Here is an 18,673-nt window from a genome sequence, read left to right on the forward strand (position 1 = left end):
CTTCAGATCGTATTTGCCAATTTATTAATAAACCCATTCTATTCTTATGTCTTTTATGGGTTCTTTATATACATTCTAGAATTGTTGAGATAACCGAAATTTGAAATACTGATGTTCGTACCATTGTGGATGGTGTTCAATGAAGGCACTGGGCTTTTCACTCCATTTCTCACCAATTCCAACAGATATAAAGGTGCTGTCTTTCCATATTTTTAAAAAATAAATTTAGATTACCCAATTATTTTTTCCAATTAAGGGGCAATTTAGTGCAGCCAATCCACCTACTCTGCGCATTTTTGGGTTGTGGGGGCAAAACCCACGCAGACATGGGGAGAATGTGCAAACTCCACACGGACAGTGACCCAGAGCCGGGATCGAACCTGGGACCTCAGCGCCGTGATGCAGCCATGCTAACCACTAGGCCACTGTGCTGCCCCGTCTTTCCACATTTTAAACATTTACCAGTATCTTTCTTTTCGTGGACGGATACATCTTTGCCCCTCTCTCTAGTCAGAGTGGTCAGTAAATTGTTATCAAAACACGTAACTCGTCCTCCTCCCATGAAAATCTTCTATTTCTATATGCTCTATCAAGACACCTCCATCAACTCTCTCCTTGGCCTTCTCTGCTCTAAAAGCTTGTATTTATATAGCGCCTTTATATGGGTCATGAATTCTCAGAGTTGTGATCCAGTACAAGGGTTTCTTGGTTTGTTCGGGTCTCGGTATCAGCGTGGTAATTCAAGAATGCGACAACAATTGAGGAAGCATCCAGGTAGGGGCTAAATGCCATTAGCATACATGTGGAGGTGGTTTCTATACTTGAGGTAATTTTTCCAAGGGGTGGCATGCTGACAGTGAGGAGTAACTACAGTAGGGGTGGCACGGTAGCACAGTGGTTTGCACTATTGCTTCACAACGCCATAGACCTGGGTTTGATTCCCGGCTTGGGTCACTGTCTGTGCGGAATCTGCACTTTCTCCCTGTGCCTGCATGGGTTTCCTCTGGGTGCTCCAGTTTCCTCCCACAAGTCCCGAAAGACTTGTTAGGTGAATTGGACATTTTAAATTCTCCCACACTGTGGCCGAACAGGCGCCGTAGTGTGGCGGCTGGGAGCTTTTCATAGTAATTTCATTGCAGTGTTAATGTAAGCCCACTTGCGACACTAATAAATATTATTATTAGGTGAGGTGACCATGCTAATAAAGGAGGAGATGTTATTGCCAACACTGCAGTGCCTGTAGTGAGTTCGTTGAGAAAGCATTAAAGAGAGGGCAGTGCTGGGGAAAGATATTACAGAAAGATCGTTTCATCGACAGAATCAAAGGCAGATCCGAAGATTTGGAGAATGAGGAAAAGTGGGGTGCAGAGGTCACAGTTACACAATTGGCTGTAACATGCAAAATCCCCAGTGTTGGATTGGGAGGATCCGGAAAACGCGCTGGGGAAACCTTCCCTTGGCAGTTCTCTGCACTGGGAACCATGTGAAAATGCAATTTAAATTGCAAACTTCAGATGTTTCTGACTGGGTTACACCAACAGTTATCCAGGAAGTGTTCATAGAATTCATAGAATTTACAGTGCAGTTGGAAGGATTAAAACCACTAATTTCTAGGTAACTATTGTACATACCCAGACAAACCCATGGGACTCCCCCAAACCCATGACGACTACTCCCCCCCCCCCCCCCCCTCCCCCCCCCGCCAACAGGATTCCTCCTGCATGCACAGGAGTCCTCTCCCCCAAACTTCTGGTGTACCCAACTCTCATCCCCACCTCCCTAGACCAGAGTTGACCTAACCAAAGGCCCTCACCCCCGCACCCTCCCATGGTCGGACACCTTCTTCTCTAATGGAAGGTCAGGCGCGATAAAAAATTTAGTAAGTAACTGGGCACGTAGTGGCAATCCAATGCTTTGAGGAAGTTCAAGTACAATGTTATTCCTAATGCAGAAATAAGTAATTTGGCTCAGAGTAGCTTCACATATGATTACTGACAGTTTGGCATGCACATTGATTTTAATTAGTGTCACTTTGGCTGTTTGATATAATTATGGTAGAGTAGACATTTTGACATGTTTTACCCTGAGAAATGAAAATAAGATACTAACGTCCTAATAATTGCAGTTGATGTTGTATTGTGATTTTGTTTTGAGTCACAGTGATTATAGTCAAGTGGTAGACCATTATTTCACATTCCAGTCTGTGAAATCAATAGACCACATTCATTTTGCTGAGTGCCAGTCATATATGGCCATCCTGCAGTCTTTTTGTTTGAAGATCTGATGAGCCACTCAACCTGTACTATTCAATAAAACAAGGGGCTGAATCTTTCAAGGACATGCAATCACCATCACTTTGTCACTCTGCTCCTATTCAGTTACTTTGCACTAGGTCTCCTCATTTCTACCCTGGGATAGTTAGTCGGGAGGACAAGGTAGGGTGATAGTCTGGAGGTAGGGGAGCAGGGAGTAGTTGGGGTTGGGAAGTAGTAGGGGATTGGCGGGGTGGGAGTCAGGGCAAGTGGAGATAGGGGCAGTGAAGCGGGGGCGGGGGGGTCAAAGGATTTGGGGATCAGTAATATAGTTCCCCAAGAATTAGAATGGTTTTAACACTGATAACATTTCCCAGGAAACCCTTCTGGTGAGTGAGCTGGAACCATTTGAAGTCTCCAATCCAAACTTGGACTTTCAGAGGGTTCCAGATGCAGTGTAATTGCCCAACAGAATTTGAAACTTCCTGAGTAATTCCTGCAGATGCCTTGCTTTAGGATATCTGCAGCTCACAAAGGCAGTGGTACATTCAAAAGTGCAGATCCCTGCACTCAGAAAGAATTTTTTTTCACCCAAGTTTCTGAAACACGACTCATGGGCTTCACAAATTTGAGGAAAAATTCAAAACCTAGCAGAGCTCTTTGGCGAGGTCAGGCACCCTCTCAGGAAGGCCAGGCACCCTCTCAGAAAGGCCAGGCACCCTCTCAGAAAGGCCAGGCACCCTCTCAGAAAGGCCAGGCACCCTCTCAGAAAGGCCAGGCACCCTCTCAGAAAGGCCAGGCACCCTCTCAGAAAGGCCAGGCACCCTCTCAGAAAGGCCAGGCACCCTCTCAGAAAGGCCAGGCACCCTCTCAGAAAGGCCAGGCACCCTCTCAGAAAGGCCAGGCACCCTCTCAGAAAGGCCAGGCACCCTCTCAGAAAGGCCAGGCACCCTCTCAGAAAGGCCAGGCACCCTCTCAGAAAGGCCAGGCACCCTCTCAGAAAGGCCAGGCACCCTCTCAGAAAGGCCAGGCACCCTCTCAGAAAGGCCAGGCACCCTCTCAGAAAGGCCAGGCACCCTCTCAGAAAGGCCAGGCACCCTCTCAGAAAGGCCAGGCACCCTCTCAGAAAGGCCAGGCACCCTCTCAGAAAGGCCAGGCACCCTCTCAGAAAGGCCAGGCACCCTCTCAGAAAGGCCAGGCACCCTCTCAGAAAGGCCAAGCACCCTCTCAGAAAGGCCAGGCACCCTCTCAGAAAGGCCAGGCACCCTCTCAGAAAGGTGTGGTACTCCTTTGAGATCATAAGGAGTTGACATGAGTGTGCATGAAAAATGGAAATAGTCTGTGAAACAACCAAGCTGTCAAGTCATTTAAATCCCCAACTCTTTAAATTTCAAGAATAAAAAGCCAGCTGTGTTTCACCACTGAAAAAAGATCAGTGCTTGCAATCTCAAAAGCTGTTTGTTGACATAAACCGAGGACTATCATTATAGTATTAGTACTCCTTGACTGCTTTGACGACTTATAACTATCAGTGCAACCTGTCAGTTCATAATTTGACTGACAGCTAAAGCGGTTATAAACAAATTTGCTTTCTTTGATGTGGGACTATGAATACAAATGTTTATTTTTATTAGGGATTAATTACTAAAAGATATCAATGGGTTTTTAATCAATGATTTTTTTTAAAAACATAGCGACATCCATAATAGATACTTCGATCTTCATTTCACCTTAGCATGGCTCCTGAGGTCGGTTTACAGTGAATACTGGGTGAGTTGGCACAGAGGGTGTATAAAGGAAAATGGTGGTGGATAGGAGGATATTGGCTGCCATAAGTTTTTGAAAATAAATTTAAAGTACTGAATTCATCTTTTTCCAATTAAGGAGCAATTTAGCATGGCCAATCCACCTACCCTGCACATTTTTGTGTTGTGGGGGTGAGACCCACACAGATATGAGGAGAATGTGCAAATTCCACATGGACAGTGACCCGGGGCCGGGGTCGAAGCTCGGTCCTCGGCGCCATGAAGCAGCAGTTCTAACCACTGCGCTACTATGCTGCCTGGGCTTCCGTAAGTTGACACTAAGTTTTCATGGGAATGTAAAGGGCCTTGGGGGTTAGGTAGATGAGGTAGCACTAATGTACATAAATGGGGCATGAGCAGAGTGGGGGTCTGAGGGGGTGAGGGATAGAGGGTTTTATTGTTTTTCTTGTAACTGGGACAAAGACCCAGAGCACCGAGGCGGGCATTTTAAACAGCCCACCTTGGTACTCGATAGCCCCTGCAGCTGTCTCCACACTCTCTCCACGGGCAGTAGGCCCGACATGTCTTGGAATGAAAATCCATGCATTCGTGAAAGCCCCCCCCCTCACCCCGAGTCAGGTTCATGGGAGTAGGAAAATTTGCCAAATTTGCACACCTGACTCAGGAGTGAAAAATTGGGCTCGTATGATATGATGACAATACACTATGATATAGATACATAGAAGATAGGAGCAGGGGGAAGCCTTTTGGCCCTTCGAGCCTGTTCCGCCATTCATCACGATCATGGCTGATCATCCAACTCAATAGAATAGCCTAATCCTGCTTTCTCCCCACAGCCTTTGATCCCATTCTTCCCAAGTGCTATATCCAGCCGCCTCTTGAATGTATTCAACGTTTTAGCATCAACTACTTCCTGTGGCAATGAATTCCAAAGGCTCTCTACTCTTTGTGTGAAGAAATGTCTCCTTATCTCTGTCCGAAATGGGTGTAGAAATTAACTGTATCCTTTTATTTTTTTAATTATATCTTGATCACATGGAAATTGGAGGCAGCTCTTGTGCAGGCAGTGTGATTTTAAGTCGGACGCTATTGTTCAACCTTTGACAGTGCTTTTGACTATTGTGAACCTATAATGACACAAATATTTTGGCGATGATGTGCTAGTTGTAAGGTAAAGGCCCTCAAGCAAAACTCAACTAGGTCAGGATGTGCCTGACCGATGCCTCAGCAGTCAGTGACAAAAGTGACAGCACTCAACACTGATCTCAAAGAAGGCTACCTACAATTATTTAGTAACTCTGTGGTGTCGATTCCAACAATTATGATGCCAATTCAATTCTATCACTCTACAGAATTTCATTCTGTCATCCTGAAACAGTGACATTATGAAGCAGGCGAAGCAACCAATCAGATTGAAAGATTCTTGCAGACAGCAAACCAGGAAATAAAAAGCACAGGCAATCATTCATTTTTTAATCTTCTTAGAGGGAGCCAAATGAAGACTGGGCCATACATATGGAATTGAGAAATAAAAAATATTTAATTCATGGAATGGAGAGAATGACGTGTTAGGTTTCTAAAATTAGCTTGTCAGGGCCAGAAAGGTTGTTTATAAATAATTATAACTTGTCACACTATTAAAGACTCACAGCTCATTCAAAAAGGCTTCACTTTCCCAATAGTTCTTATGCTGAGAATAACATGAAAAAGTTAAGTTCACATTAAATCATTGATTCTAAGAACTTAAGAATAATCAATAATCCATGCTTCCACGGAGCATGGATCTGCTGTCCTCCCATTAATGGCTCTCAATCATAATTCTTGTATGGGGCGGCACAAAGGCACAGTGGTTAGCACTGCTGCCTCACGGCGTTGAGGACCCAGGTTCGATCCCGGCCCCAGGTTACTGTCCGTGTGGAGTTTGCACATACTCCTGTGTCTGCGTGGATCTCATCCCCACAAACCAAAGGTGTCCAGATTAGAAGGTGGATTGGCCGTGCTAAATTGTCCATTAATTTTTTTTAAAGTCAATTCTTAGATGCAGTAAGGCACAGTTTCACTAATAAATTTGATTCTGAATGTTTATTTGTTGTTGATTTTTATTTTTGCATCATGACCAAGTGTGCCTATGGACACATCAGCAGGATATGAAGTAGTGTAACCTCTTTCAGTTTGGTATGTTGCAGAGTTGACATGCAGCATCTATGCGTGCAGTGCAGTTCACAACACCTTGAGGCCTGTATTCACAGCCAAGTCATTCGTGCAGCACAAGTGCCAGACAATGGCCATCTCCAAGAGAGAATCTAACCATCACCCCATGACATTCAGTGGCATTACCATCATCACTGAATCCCTACTGTCAACATCCTGGGGGGTTAACACTGACCAGAAGCTGAACTGGACGAGTCATATAAATTCTGTGGCTGCAAGAGCAGGTCCGAGGCTGGGAATGCTTCAATGAGTAACTCACCTTCTGACTCTCCAAAGCCTGTCCACCATCTACAGGGCACAAGATGAGGAGCGTAATGGAATACCCTACACTTGCCTGGATGAGTGCAGCTCCAGCAACACTCAAGAATCTTGACACCATCCAGGACAAAGCAGCCCACTTGATTGGCACCACATCCACCACCTTAAACAATCACTCCCTCCACCACTGATGTACAGTGGCAGCCGTGTGTACCATTTACAAGATGCACTGCAGCAAATCATTAAGGCTCCTTCAACAGCACCTTCCAAATCCACAACTTCAACACCTAGAAGGATAATGGCAGAAGATGGATGGGAACATCACCACTTACAAGTTTCTCTTCAAGCCACATGCCATACTTTTTTTAAAAATGGAGAGTACCGAATTATTTATTTTTCCAATTAAGGGGCAATTTAGCATGGCCAATCTACCTACCCTGCACATCTTTGGGTTATGAGGGTGAGACCCACGCAGACACCAGGAGAAGGTGCACAGATTCTACATGGATAGTGACCTGGGGCCGGGATTGAATCCGGATCCTCTACGCTGTGAGGCAGCACTGCTAACCACTGTGCCACCGTGCCAACCCTGAGCCACATGCCATCCTATAAATATATTGTTGTTGCCTCATTGTGACTGGGTCAAAATTCTGGAACTCCCTTCCGAACAGCACTGTGGGTGTAGCTGCACCACGTGGACTGCTTCAGTTCAAAAAGGCAGTTCACCACTGCCTTCTGAAAGGCAATAAAAAAAGTGTTGGCCGAACAAACAACATGTAAATGACTAAAGATCTGTGCTATTTCCAGATCCATTGTGATTCAATGAAAATTCAGAATATTTGGTACATCTGATTGCCAGTCAGTTTCGGAAGTTGAGCCATACCACCAGTGTAAATACCTGCTAACAAAGCTTTATACTATCCACAGTGTAGCAGTACTGTAAAACAACAGTGATGAAACCAGCAAAGTCCATGCTTAACAGTAAATCAACTATCGACTGCCAAAGAAACTGCTTCCATGCCAACACTGTGACCTCAGTTCTCACAACTTGGTACAAGCTTACAGAGAGGAAAAGTAGAACTGACAGTTAATGTCTATTGTTAAACATTTGCTGGTAAATTGTTTAAGGGGCACTATTGGCAAGAGGTCGTCATGCAAAGACTGCTCCTTGCTGAGACTTTAAATGGAAAGAAAATGAAAATAAAAAAGTATATTTCCTTGATGTCTGAGGTGAAATTTTGGGAAGTTTCTACATTCAATACACTGTCAGGTAAATGCTGCTTTACAAGTACATTAAGGGTAAAATGATAACTGGAGAAAGAGTAGGGTCCATTAAGGACCACAGTGGTAATTTGTGTGTGGAGCCAGAGGATGTAGGTAGGTTTCTGAGTGAATACTTTTGTCAGTGTTCACTCGTGAGAGGGATAATGTGGGTATAGAAATCAGGGAGAAGGACTGTAGGAACATTAAAGAGATTAACATAGACAGAGAGGGGTTCTGAGTGGCCCGGTAGGCTTAAACCTAGACAAATCTCCAGGGCTAGATGAAATGTATCCCAGGTTGCGTGTAACAATTTTCAGTTCCTCTCTGGCCACAGGACAGGAGTCATAGGACAGGTGTCGGAGGACTGGAGTGTAGCCAACGTGGTACCACTATTCAAGAAGGGAGGAAGGGATAACCTAGGCAACTTCAGGCTAGTTAGTCATACCTCAGTGGTGGGAAAACTATTGAAAGCAATTCTGAGAGTCAGAGTTAATCTGCACTTGGAGAGGCAGGGATTAATCAACTACAGTCAGCATTATTTAGTTATGGGGAAGTCATGTCTGACCAACTTGATTGAGTTTTTCGAAAGGTGACTAGGCATACGAGTTTACTTGGACTTCAGCAAGGCTTTTGATAAGATCCCACATGGGAGACTGATAGCAAAGAGCCCATGGGATCCAAGGGAATTTGGCAAATTGGATCCAAAATTGGCTGAGTGGCAGGAAGCAGAGGGTGATGGTCGAGGGGTGTTTTACTGACTGGAAGACTGTATCCAGTGGGGTCCCACGGAGATCAGTGTTGGGACCCTTGCTGTTTGTGGTTGACATAAATGATTTAGATATGAATGTAGGACAGTTGATCAGTAAGTTTGCAAAATTTGGCGGGGTGGTAAATAGTGAGGAGGATCGCCTTCAATTTCAGGATGGGCTGATCAGTGATAAATATAATTCAATCCAAATAAATGTGAGGTGATGCACTTGGGCAGGACAAACAATGTAAGGGAATACATGATAAACAATAGAAGGGATCTTAGTGTGCATGTACACTGGTCCCTTAAGGCAGCAGAGTAGGTGGATACAGTGGTTTGGTATACTTGCTTTTATTAGCTGAGACATAGAGTTTAAGAGCAGGGAGGTTATGCTGGAACTGTATAAAATGTTGGTAAGGCCACAGCTAGAGTATTGTATGCAGTTCTGGAATCCACATTATAGGAAGGATGTGATAGCACTGGGGAGGGTGCAGAGGAGATTTACCAGGATGTTGCCTGGCTGGAGAGTATTAGTTATGAAGACCAATTGGATAGAGTTAGATTGTTTTCCTTGGAGCAGAGGAAACTGAGGGGGGAAAAAGATTAAAGTGTATAAAATTATAAGGAGCATAGATAAGAGTAGACAGGAACAAATGTTTCCACTTGGTGGAGGGGCCAATGACCAGGGGGCATAGATTTAAGGTAAGGGGCAGGTTTCGATGGGATCGGAGGAAAACCTTTTTTACTGATCGGAGTTTGGAATTCGCTGCCTGAAAGGGTGGTGGAGCCAGAGACCCTCATAATATTTAAGAAATATTTAAATGTGCACTTGCAGACCCACGGCTATGGTCCAAGTGCTTGAAAATGGGATTAGAATGGTTCGGTGGTTGTTTTCGACTGGCGCAGACGGGATGGGCCGAAGGGCCTTTTCTGTGCTGTATGACTCTATGATAATAATTCTCACAAGAAAATGGTAGAACGGCAGCCAGCACTGTTGCCGCACAAAGTCAAGGACCCAGGTTCAATTCCATCCTTGGGTGACTGTCTGTCATACGTGGGTTTCCTCTGGGTGTTCCGGTTTGCTCCTACAGTCCAAAGATATACAGGCTAAGTGGATTGGCCACGATTAATTGCTTCTTGGTAACCAAAGATGTGCAGGTGAGGTGGATTGGCCATGATCAATTGCCCCTTTGTGTCCAAAGATGTGCAGGTGAGGTGGGGTTATGGGGATAGGGTGGGAGAGTGGGCCTCGGTATGGTGCTCGAGGCTCGGTACAGACTCGATGGGCCAAATGGCCTCCTTCTGCACTGTAAAAATTCTACGGTTCTAATAATTGCAGGTCATTCACACTTGCATGTAACTACCTGGCAGGGAGAGACAATGATCAAGAAGGTTGATTTCCCAGGACGAGGCTATCCTACTGCACTCCGGATGTGCCGACGCATGCAATGCCCCCAAATGCAAGATACTTGACTGAAAAATTTGTGAGAAGCAAGAATGGATTTAGATTCTATTTGAATGTAGTTTTGCTAGAATATTAATGCCCTCAATGAGAAGAATATCCAAGATGGATGTTGGCCAGGCCACCTTCTGTGATTCTGCTTTTTCTTTTGTTATTTTGCCTCCTTCTGATGATGAGGTGCCGACTGCCTTTTCTCCCTGAAGGCCAGAATTTGGAGAGAAAATTCTATACTTACGTAACCGAGCCAGACCTATCATTTTCTTCAATTCAACAACAGAAGTATAACTGCATTCTGAACACTAAAAATTAACAGGAGTTAAATCAGCTCAGTATTGTGTACCCCTGAAGGGGGTCACTTTTCACACCTTTAATGTTATTCCCCACTCTCCACCTGCTCCTCCTCCAACAGTCCGGCTCCCAACCTCCTGCCATTGGTCCCCTCACAAATCCATTCCCACAAGGTATCATCTTCCCAGGACAAGGGGATCATGAACAGCGTGATCAGATTGGATAATTCTTGACTGTACATCAAAGAGTCTTTTTTTTTAAAAAACAGTGCAATATTTCCCCAAATAATAAACAAATGTTTAAAGAGAAATGAAAGAAACACCTTTTAATGCTCCTGTGATTATTATCGTTGGTGTTGCTTGCACCACTGTCCTGGAAATGTAACTTTACTTCCTGGGATTACAGGGCAATCCTGGGATATTGGCCACCCTGTCAATATCTCAGCCATCGGCCCAGAATGTTGCCTTTCAATTGATCATACTTCCCAACTTCAGGCTTGCTAACTCTCCATTCCAATTCAGGCGTTACATTCAACAGACAACAGGAAAAGAAATGGCCCACAATTTTACTGAAAGTTTAACTGTTTCATGTGTTGTGAAATCTTTCTTCAGCTAGTAAGTGAGCCAATGTTTCCCAAAAAGTAAGGAGAAGACGCTGCGATGGGGAAGGTACCAAAGTACACAGTTTAGCAGAAGAGTCAGATGGAAGATGAGAGTTTTTGTACAGAGTGATTTATTTGATCAGGAATTCACTGTGTGAAAGGGTGGTGGAAGCAGATTCAAATGTAACTCACAAACGAGAACTGAATCAATACTTGAAGGGGAAAATATTACTGGACTATGGGAAAAGGGGGGATAGCTCTTTCAAAGAGCTAGCATAGCTCCAGCAAGCCACATTAGTCTTCTTCTGTGCTGTATCATTCTGTGATTCTATATGGAACTTAAAGGAAATATCTGATTCTGTGTTTTTTTTTAAATCTGTGTTATACATCATAAAATAGTTTTTAATTGAACTGCCAAAATAACAAAACAGGAACAGTAGCTGCCAGCAGCAGTCATACAGAATATTAATGCATCAATTCATTGTGCAAAGCAGGAGTAGGATCCAGATTCACAAATGCAATTCCTCACATGATAAGTTACCAACTTAGGCCGCACCTAGAGCGAAGTAGAGGCAAGGTGTTTTGCCACAGGGGGCGAGAAGATCCAAGTGACGGCTACTCTTAAGTAGGGAGGTCTGGGAGAATCATAGGTCTGAACTTTAAAGGCACCTGGGTGGTAGGAATAGAGGCCAGGGGTTGAGTGGGTTGTTTTGGGGGGCGGTTATTGTGGAGGGGAGAGAGGAGGTGGGACCAGTAAATAGCAGTGAGCAGTCCCAGCACCGGAAAGTTTTCTTGTGGTAGGCAGAAGATGGCCGGAGTATGGGTTGGCAGCCCATTCCAGAAGCCATAATAATTTGTACCGTTAAAGCACCTATTAAGGGCCATTAAGTGGCTAAACTGAATATTGGCAGTTGCAGGCCCTCCCCTCACTGCAGCAATGTGGGGAGGCCACCAGCTTCATGCAGCTACTCTCCTTCTGGCAACCCAGGAGCCATCAGAGTCAGAGGCTCCCTGGCAAAAAAACAAATCACAAGTTGGTTGGTAACTTGGTAACTTCAGGGTACCAATGCTCTCCTATTACTGTTTTTTTTCTCTGATTAATGGGTCTTTTTAGATTTACATGAAAACATAGAACATGATAAATACATGAGGATATATAATGAAAATACATAAACATAGACAGCGAGTGACGTATACGGTATATAGTGTTACAACTGTAGAGAAGTTGTGCAGAAATATCAGTTCAGCCCATAAGAGGGCCATTTAGGAGTCTGGTAACAGCGGGGAAGAATCTGTTGTTGAATCTATTGGTGCGTGTTCTCCAACTTTTATATCTTCTGCCCAATGGAAGTGGTTGGAAGAGAGAATAACCCAGGTGGAAGGGTCTTTGATTATGCAGCCCACTTTCCCAAAGCAGCAAGGCTGCCCGTATTATATGGGGAGCAGGAGGTGTAGACAGAGTCAATGGATGGGAGGGGGGCTCGCGTGATGGACTAGGCTGTGTTCACGACTCTCTGTAGTTTCATACAGTCTTAGGTCGAGCAGTTGTCACACCAAGTTGTGATGCAGCCAGATAGAATGCTTTCTATGGTACATCTATAGAAATTGGTAAGAACCGTTGTGGACATGCCGAATTTCCTTAATTTCCTGAGGAAGTTTAAGCGCTGTTGTGATTTCTTGGTCGTAGCGCCAGCAAGGGTGGACCAGGACAGATTGCTGTTGATGTTTACACCAAGGAATTTGAAGCTGTCCACCATCTCCACCTCAGCACCATTGATACAGACAAGGATGTGAACGACACTTTGCTTCCTGAAGTCGATGACCAGCTCCTTAGTTTTGCTGACATTGAGGGAGTGATTGTCATAGTGCCCATTGTCATAGTGAATTCAATGCATATTATGTTCTTATATTTATTACTTTTACTTATCTGCCTCAGCAGGGCCCACCTCTTGCAGTGATGCCACTGGGACTTCAGAGGTGTTCAGGAGCCTACTCGCCTTCCTTAATTGGACAGCAGACAGGGTGGTAGCTAATTAAGATTTTGCCCCCATTAAAATCACCAAATCCATCCCACTGCCAAAAGTCTGGTTTTGGGACTGTATGCATTTGTTCCTGACATAGGGGATCAAAAACTAGTGGTAAAACTCTGCCCATAGAATGGTTACAGCATGTTGTGTCCAGAACAGATTTTTGCATGACCAACTTAGCGAGACACACTCCCCTGCCCTCTCCCTGTCGCCATGCAAATTGTTTTCCCTTCAGATGTTTAGCCAATTCCCTTTTGAAAACTACGATTAAATCTATTTGATCATTTTTCAGGCAGTACATTCCAGACTACAACCACAAACAAGTTTCTTCTCATGTCACCTTCAGCTCTTTTGCCAATCATTTTAAATCAGTGCCCTCTGGGCTTCTCAACTCTGAAGCTAATGTGAACAGTTTTCTCCATGTATGCTGCCTTATGATTTTGAACACCTCTCATCAAACCTCCTTTCGAAGTGAAACAACTCGAGCTTCTCAGTTCATCAACATAACTAAAGAGCCTCATACCCAAATACATTGCTGTAAATCATTCTTCACCCGCTCTGAAGCCTTAAACATCCTTCGTAATAGTGCTCAGAATCGAGTACAATATTCCATTTGAGGCCAAAAGTGTTTTATAAAGGTTCATTGGCATTTCCTTACTTTAAAACTCTTTTGGCCACAATTCCCCCACCCGGACCAAGTCCTGTGGCAGGGGTGGGGATGTGGAGTGTTTCCCGCTGCAGAGGCCATGTCACACCTTCCCTCTTTGGCAAAATGATGCACCCAGGGGTTTTGCATCATATTCTGTGACGGGGCAGGCTGGTGTGTGTCCTGCCTTCATGCCGGGAACTATATTGAAAAGATATACTGACAAACAGTCAAAGAAAGAAAATGGACTCCCTGAAGAAAGAAGATGGACCTACTGAAGTAAGGAAACGTATCTCCTTGCGGGACCCACATAAAAGGTTAGAGTGCAAAATTGAAGTGGCATGGGATTGGAGGTAGTGCATGCAATTGGATTTTACAAACTGATTGGCAAACACAAAACAAAGAGCAGGGATAGATGGGTCTTTTTCCTATTGGCAGGCAGCGATTAGTGGGGTACTGCACAAATCAGTGCTGGGACACAATATATATTAATGATTTAGACGAGTGAACAAAATGTAAATTTTCAAATTTGAAGATGAAGGCGGGAGCCCAGGTTGTGAGGAGGATGCAGAGACATTTCAGTGTGATTTAGACAAGTTGAGTGATTGGGCAAATACATGTCAGATGCAGTGTAATGTGGATAAATATGAGATTATCCACTTCTGCAGCGAAAACGGGAAAACAGATTATTTGAATGGCTAGAGATTGGGAGAGGGGAATATGAAATGAGACCTGGGTATCCTTGTACATCAGTCGCTGAAAGTAAGCATGCAGGTGCATCAGGCAGTGAGGAAGGCAAATAGAATGTGGTCCTCCATTGCAACAGGATTTGAGTTCAGGAGTAGGGATATCTTGCTGCCTTGGTAAGATCACACCTGGAATAGTGTGCACAGTTTTGGTCTCTTTATGTGAGAAAGGATGTTCCTGATATGGAGGGAATACAGAGAAGGGTAACCTGATTGATTCCTGGGTTGGCGGGACTGACGTATAATGAGGAATTAAGTCGGTTAGGATTATTTTCGCTGGAGTTTAGAAGAATGAGGGGGGATCTCAAAGGAACCTATAAAATTCTAACAGGATCAGACAGGGTAGATGGAGGAAGGATGTTTCGAATGGCGGGGTTGCCCAGAACCAGGGGTCACAGTCTGATGATACGGAGCAAACCTTTTGGACTGAGATGAGGAGAAATATCTTCACCCAGATAGTGGTCAGCCTGCGAAAATCTCAACATCAGAAATCAGTTGAGGTCAAAACATATTATGTTTTGAAAAAATTAGATGCAGCACTTACTAAAGGGATCAAAGAATATCGACAGAAAAAGTGGAAAAGGTTACGGAGTTGGATGATCAGCCATGATCATAATGAATGGTGGAGCAGGCTTGAAGGGCCGACTGGCCTATTACTGCTTCTATTTTCTATGTTTTAAGACATTGGAGCTGAAAGATCCGCCGGACTGATGCTCTCCTCACCCATTGCTGCGACGTTCCAGGGTTGCTGGCAGTCTCCTTCCAAAGCTCCGGAGGCAGCTCCAGGCTTCTTCAGCTAAGTACCAACATTTGCATGCCACGTTGGTCCAGTTTCTGGACCGGCGAGTTTTTCCACTGGCATTGTGGATAATCAGCTGTGGGAGGTTTCCAGTCCGGCCTTGGTCTGCATCCCATTAGTGTTGCAAATCGGTTTCACGCTGCCTCCAGCAGGATTCCCAATCCGCCATGGTGGGCAACATCAGAAGCTCCTGCTGTAATTTCATACTGATGTGAAACCGATTTTTGGGTCTCCCACCATGTGCATTACTTCACACTGCTCCAACTGAATTTGCCACGTGTCTACCCATTCTACTAGTCTGTCAGCGTCTTTTCGAAGTTTCTCTATCCACACAGTTGACAAGTTTTGTGTAATTTGCAAATTCTGAAATTGTACTCCTAAGCCTAGGTTATTGATGTCGATCAATGGAAGCAGTAGTCCTAATACTAACTCTGGGAAACATAGAAATTAAATAAACATAGAAACATACAAAAAAAATAGAAGCAGGAGGCCATTCGGCCCTTCAGGCCTGCTCTGCCATTCATTATGATTGTGACTGATCATCAAATTCAATACCCTGATCCCACCTCCCCCCCCCCCATATCCCTTTAGCCCCAAGAGCTATATCTAATTCCTTCTTGAAATAATGTTTTCTCCTAAAATACCTTCTGTGGTAGTGAATTCCACAGATTCACTACTCTTTGGGTGAATTTCTCCTCACCTCAGTTCCAAAAGATTTACCCCATATTCTCAAAAAATGACCCTTAGTTCTGGACTCCCCCACCATCAGGAGCATTCTTTCTGAATCTATCCTATCTAACCCTGTTAGAATTTTCTAAGTTTCTGTGAGATCCCCTCTCACTCTTCTAAACTCCAATGAATATAATTCTAACCGACTTAGTCCCGCCGTCCCAGGAATCGGCTGGTAAACCTACGCTCTGCTATCTCCATAGCAAGAACATCCTTCCTCAGATGAGGTCACCAATGCCCTATCCAATTGTAGTAAAACGTTCCTATCCTGTACTCAAATCTTCATGCTATGAAGGCCAACTCACCATTTGCCTTCTTTACTGCCTATTGTACCTGTGCGCTTACTTTCAGCGACTGTTGCACGAGGACACCAAGGTCTCGTTGAGTATCCACCTCTCAAAATTTACACCCATTCAAATAATAACCTGCCTTCCTATTTTTGCAACCAAAGTGGATAATCTTACACTTACATTTATTACTTATACATATATGAACATAAATATGTTCACTCACTCAGCCTGTCCAAATCCCGCTGAAGCATCTCTGCATCCTCCTCAAAGTTCACCCTCTCACCCAACTTTGTATCATCTGCAAATTTGGAGATGATACATTTAGCTTCCTCATCCAAATCATAAATGTATAATGTGAACAGTTGGGGTCCTCGCACAGATTCCTGGGTAGCCACTAGTCACTGCTTGCCAATCAGAAAAAGGCCCATTTATTCCAACTTTTTGCTTGCTGCCTGCTAACCAGCTTTCTATCCATCACAAGCCACTAGCCGCAATCCCAAGTGCTTTAACCTTACATAGTAATCTGCTATCTAAGACCTTGTCGAAAACCTTCTGAATGTCTAAATAAACCACATCCACTAGGTTTCCCTGGTCAATTCTACTAGTTACACCTTCAAAGAATACCAGTTGATTTGTCAAGCTTGATTTTCACTGGTCCATAGTTCCCCATTTTTTCTCCACCTCCCTTTTTGAATAGCGGGCTTACATTAGGTACCCTCCAATCTGTAAGAACGATTCGAGAGTCCAAAGAATTTTGGAAAATAACCACCAATAGATCTACTATTTCTAGGGCTACTTCCTCAAGTACTCTGAGATAAAGATTATCTGGCCCTGGATATTTATCCGCCTTCAATCCTATTAATTTCCCAAAAACTATTTCTTGGTTAATACTAATATCCTTCAGCTCCTCACTAAGACTTGTGCTTCTCAGAACTTCTGGTACATTATTAAGGTCTTCCTTTGTGAAGACAGAAACAGAGTACAGATTTAGTTCCTCAGCCATTTCTTTGTTCCCCCTTATGAATTCCCCGTTTCTAACTGTAAGGGTCTACATGTATTTTTAAATCAATGTTTTTCTTTTTACATATCTATAGAAACTTTTACAGTCAGTTTACTTTCATATTATATTGCCCCCTTCTTAATCAAGCTTTTGGTCTGCCTTTGCTGAATTTTAAACTGTTCACAATCCTCAGGTCTATCAATTTTTATTCCTAATTTGTATGCTCCTTCTTTGAATCTAATACGAACTCTAATTTCCCTTGTAAGCCATGGTTTTGACCACGGTTCCCTTTCTTTCGTGCGCCAAATAGGAGTAAACAACTTTTGGAGTTCACCTATTCATTCCTTGAATGCCTGCCATTGCCTGTCCACAGTCTTTCCTTTCAGTAATGTTTCCCAGTCCATCATAGCCAACTCATGCCTAATCATAGTTATATCTTATTCTTCCCTGAAATAATGGTCCGTTCACCACCATCCACATTCAGTTTTTAGTTGGAAATTTTACATGTCATTGAAACCAAAGCTAAACAAGAGAAAAACACTAACATCTTTATGCACGTCCAGGAAAGGCAGTCGACAAAGTCCAACAATAGCTGAAGAACAATTAAGTTTCCTGTATAATCTGGCAATGCCCTCAATTGCGAGTTTCAGGAGCTGTGTGTGCAGCTGTCGCTTCCAGTTTATAGCTCCTACCCATTAGGTTTCCTGACAGAAGTTCCATGTGAAATTTCACAGAGACAGTAATTCAGCAGTAAATATTGGCAGCGATCCTACATAAACAAGTCTATTTATTTATACAACAAGGATGGGCATTGGGAAGACCATTGCTGAGATTCCGAACATACTCACCTCATTATATTACAGACAAGCCTACAATAATTAAACAGTAATATGCAAAGATTCCCTGGCTTTTCCAAAAAAACTATTCCTGGGGGGAAAAAATAATTTCTCAGTGTGGAGTCGAGCTCCAGCCAGACATACACCACTTGAAAGTAGCAGACTTTTCCTGAAATGTCGTATATAGCGAATTGCTCCCATGGGTGAGATAATTCGGCAGATTTCAGAATAAACTCATCAACCTGGCCCCTCCCCAATGCTAAAATTCAAATCAATGGCGGAATATGACCAAGCTCTCAGACTCCGACAAGGTGCTCTACAATTCAACTCTCACATAGAAGAGGAGTAGGCTGTTGAACCGCTTGAGAAAATAACAGATCCATACTTCAACTCCATTTTCCTGTCTGAGATCCCTGTCCCTTGATACATTTGCTCAACAAAAGGTTTCAGTCTTTAAAGGCAGGGTGGCATGGCTTTAAAAGAGTAATTAGCACTTAAGCTGGCTTCCGTGTATCATAAGGATGCAAGAGCTGCCATGGTATCATCTCAGTATTCAATATTAATCAAACGCACCTGTACAGAATTCCTGTGGTGAAACTTCACACACAATTGTTCACAGGCATGGGGGTCTCTCCCAGGCAGTCTTTGCATCAATTCAATTGCAGGAATTTGGTGCATTCACTCGGCAATGGGAAATTTTGCCCCTTGGTTTTTAATAGCACTTGAGTTCAAATTCTCAATATGCCCATCT

General features: G+C 43.8%; 1 protein-coding gene and 1 non-coding gene across 3 annotated transcripts in view; one reads left to right on the forward strand and one right to left on the reverse strand.

Moving 5' to 3' along the window:
* camsap2a (calmodulin regulated spectrin-associated protein family, member 2a) overlaps positions 1-18,673 on the reverse strand; it is a 233,623-nt gene that overhangs the window by 138,355 nt on the left and 76,595 nt on the right. The gene's annotated exons all lie outside the window — the stretch shown is intronic.
* Positions 9,855-10,017, forward strand: LOC119965509. The gene has a single exon (XR_005460533.1). It is a non-coding gene; the product is annotated as a U1 spliceosomal RNA (small nuclear RNA).

The sequence above is a fragment of the Scyliorhinus canicula genome, chromosome 4, assembly GCF_902713615.1.
Source record: "Scyliorhinus canicula chromosome 4, sScyCan1.1, whole genome shotgun sequence".
NCBI classification, from domain to species: domain Eukaryota; kingdom Metazoa; phylum Chordata; class Chondrichthyes; order Carcharhiniformes; family Scyliorhinidae; genus Scyliorhinus; species Scyliorhinus canicula.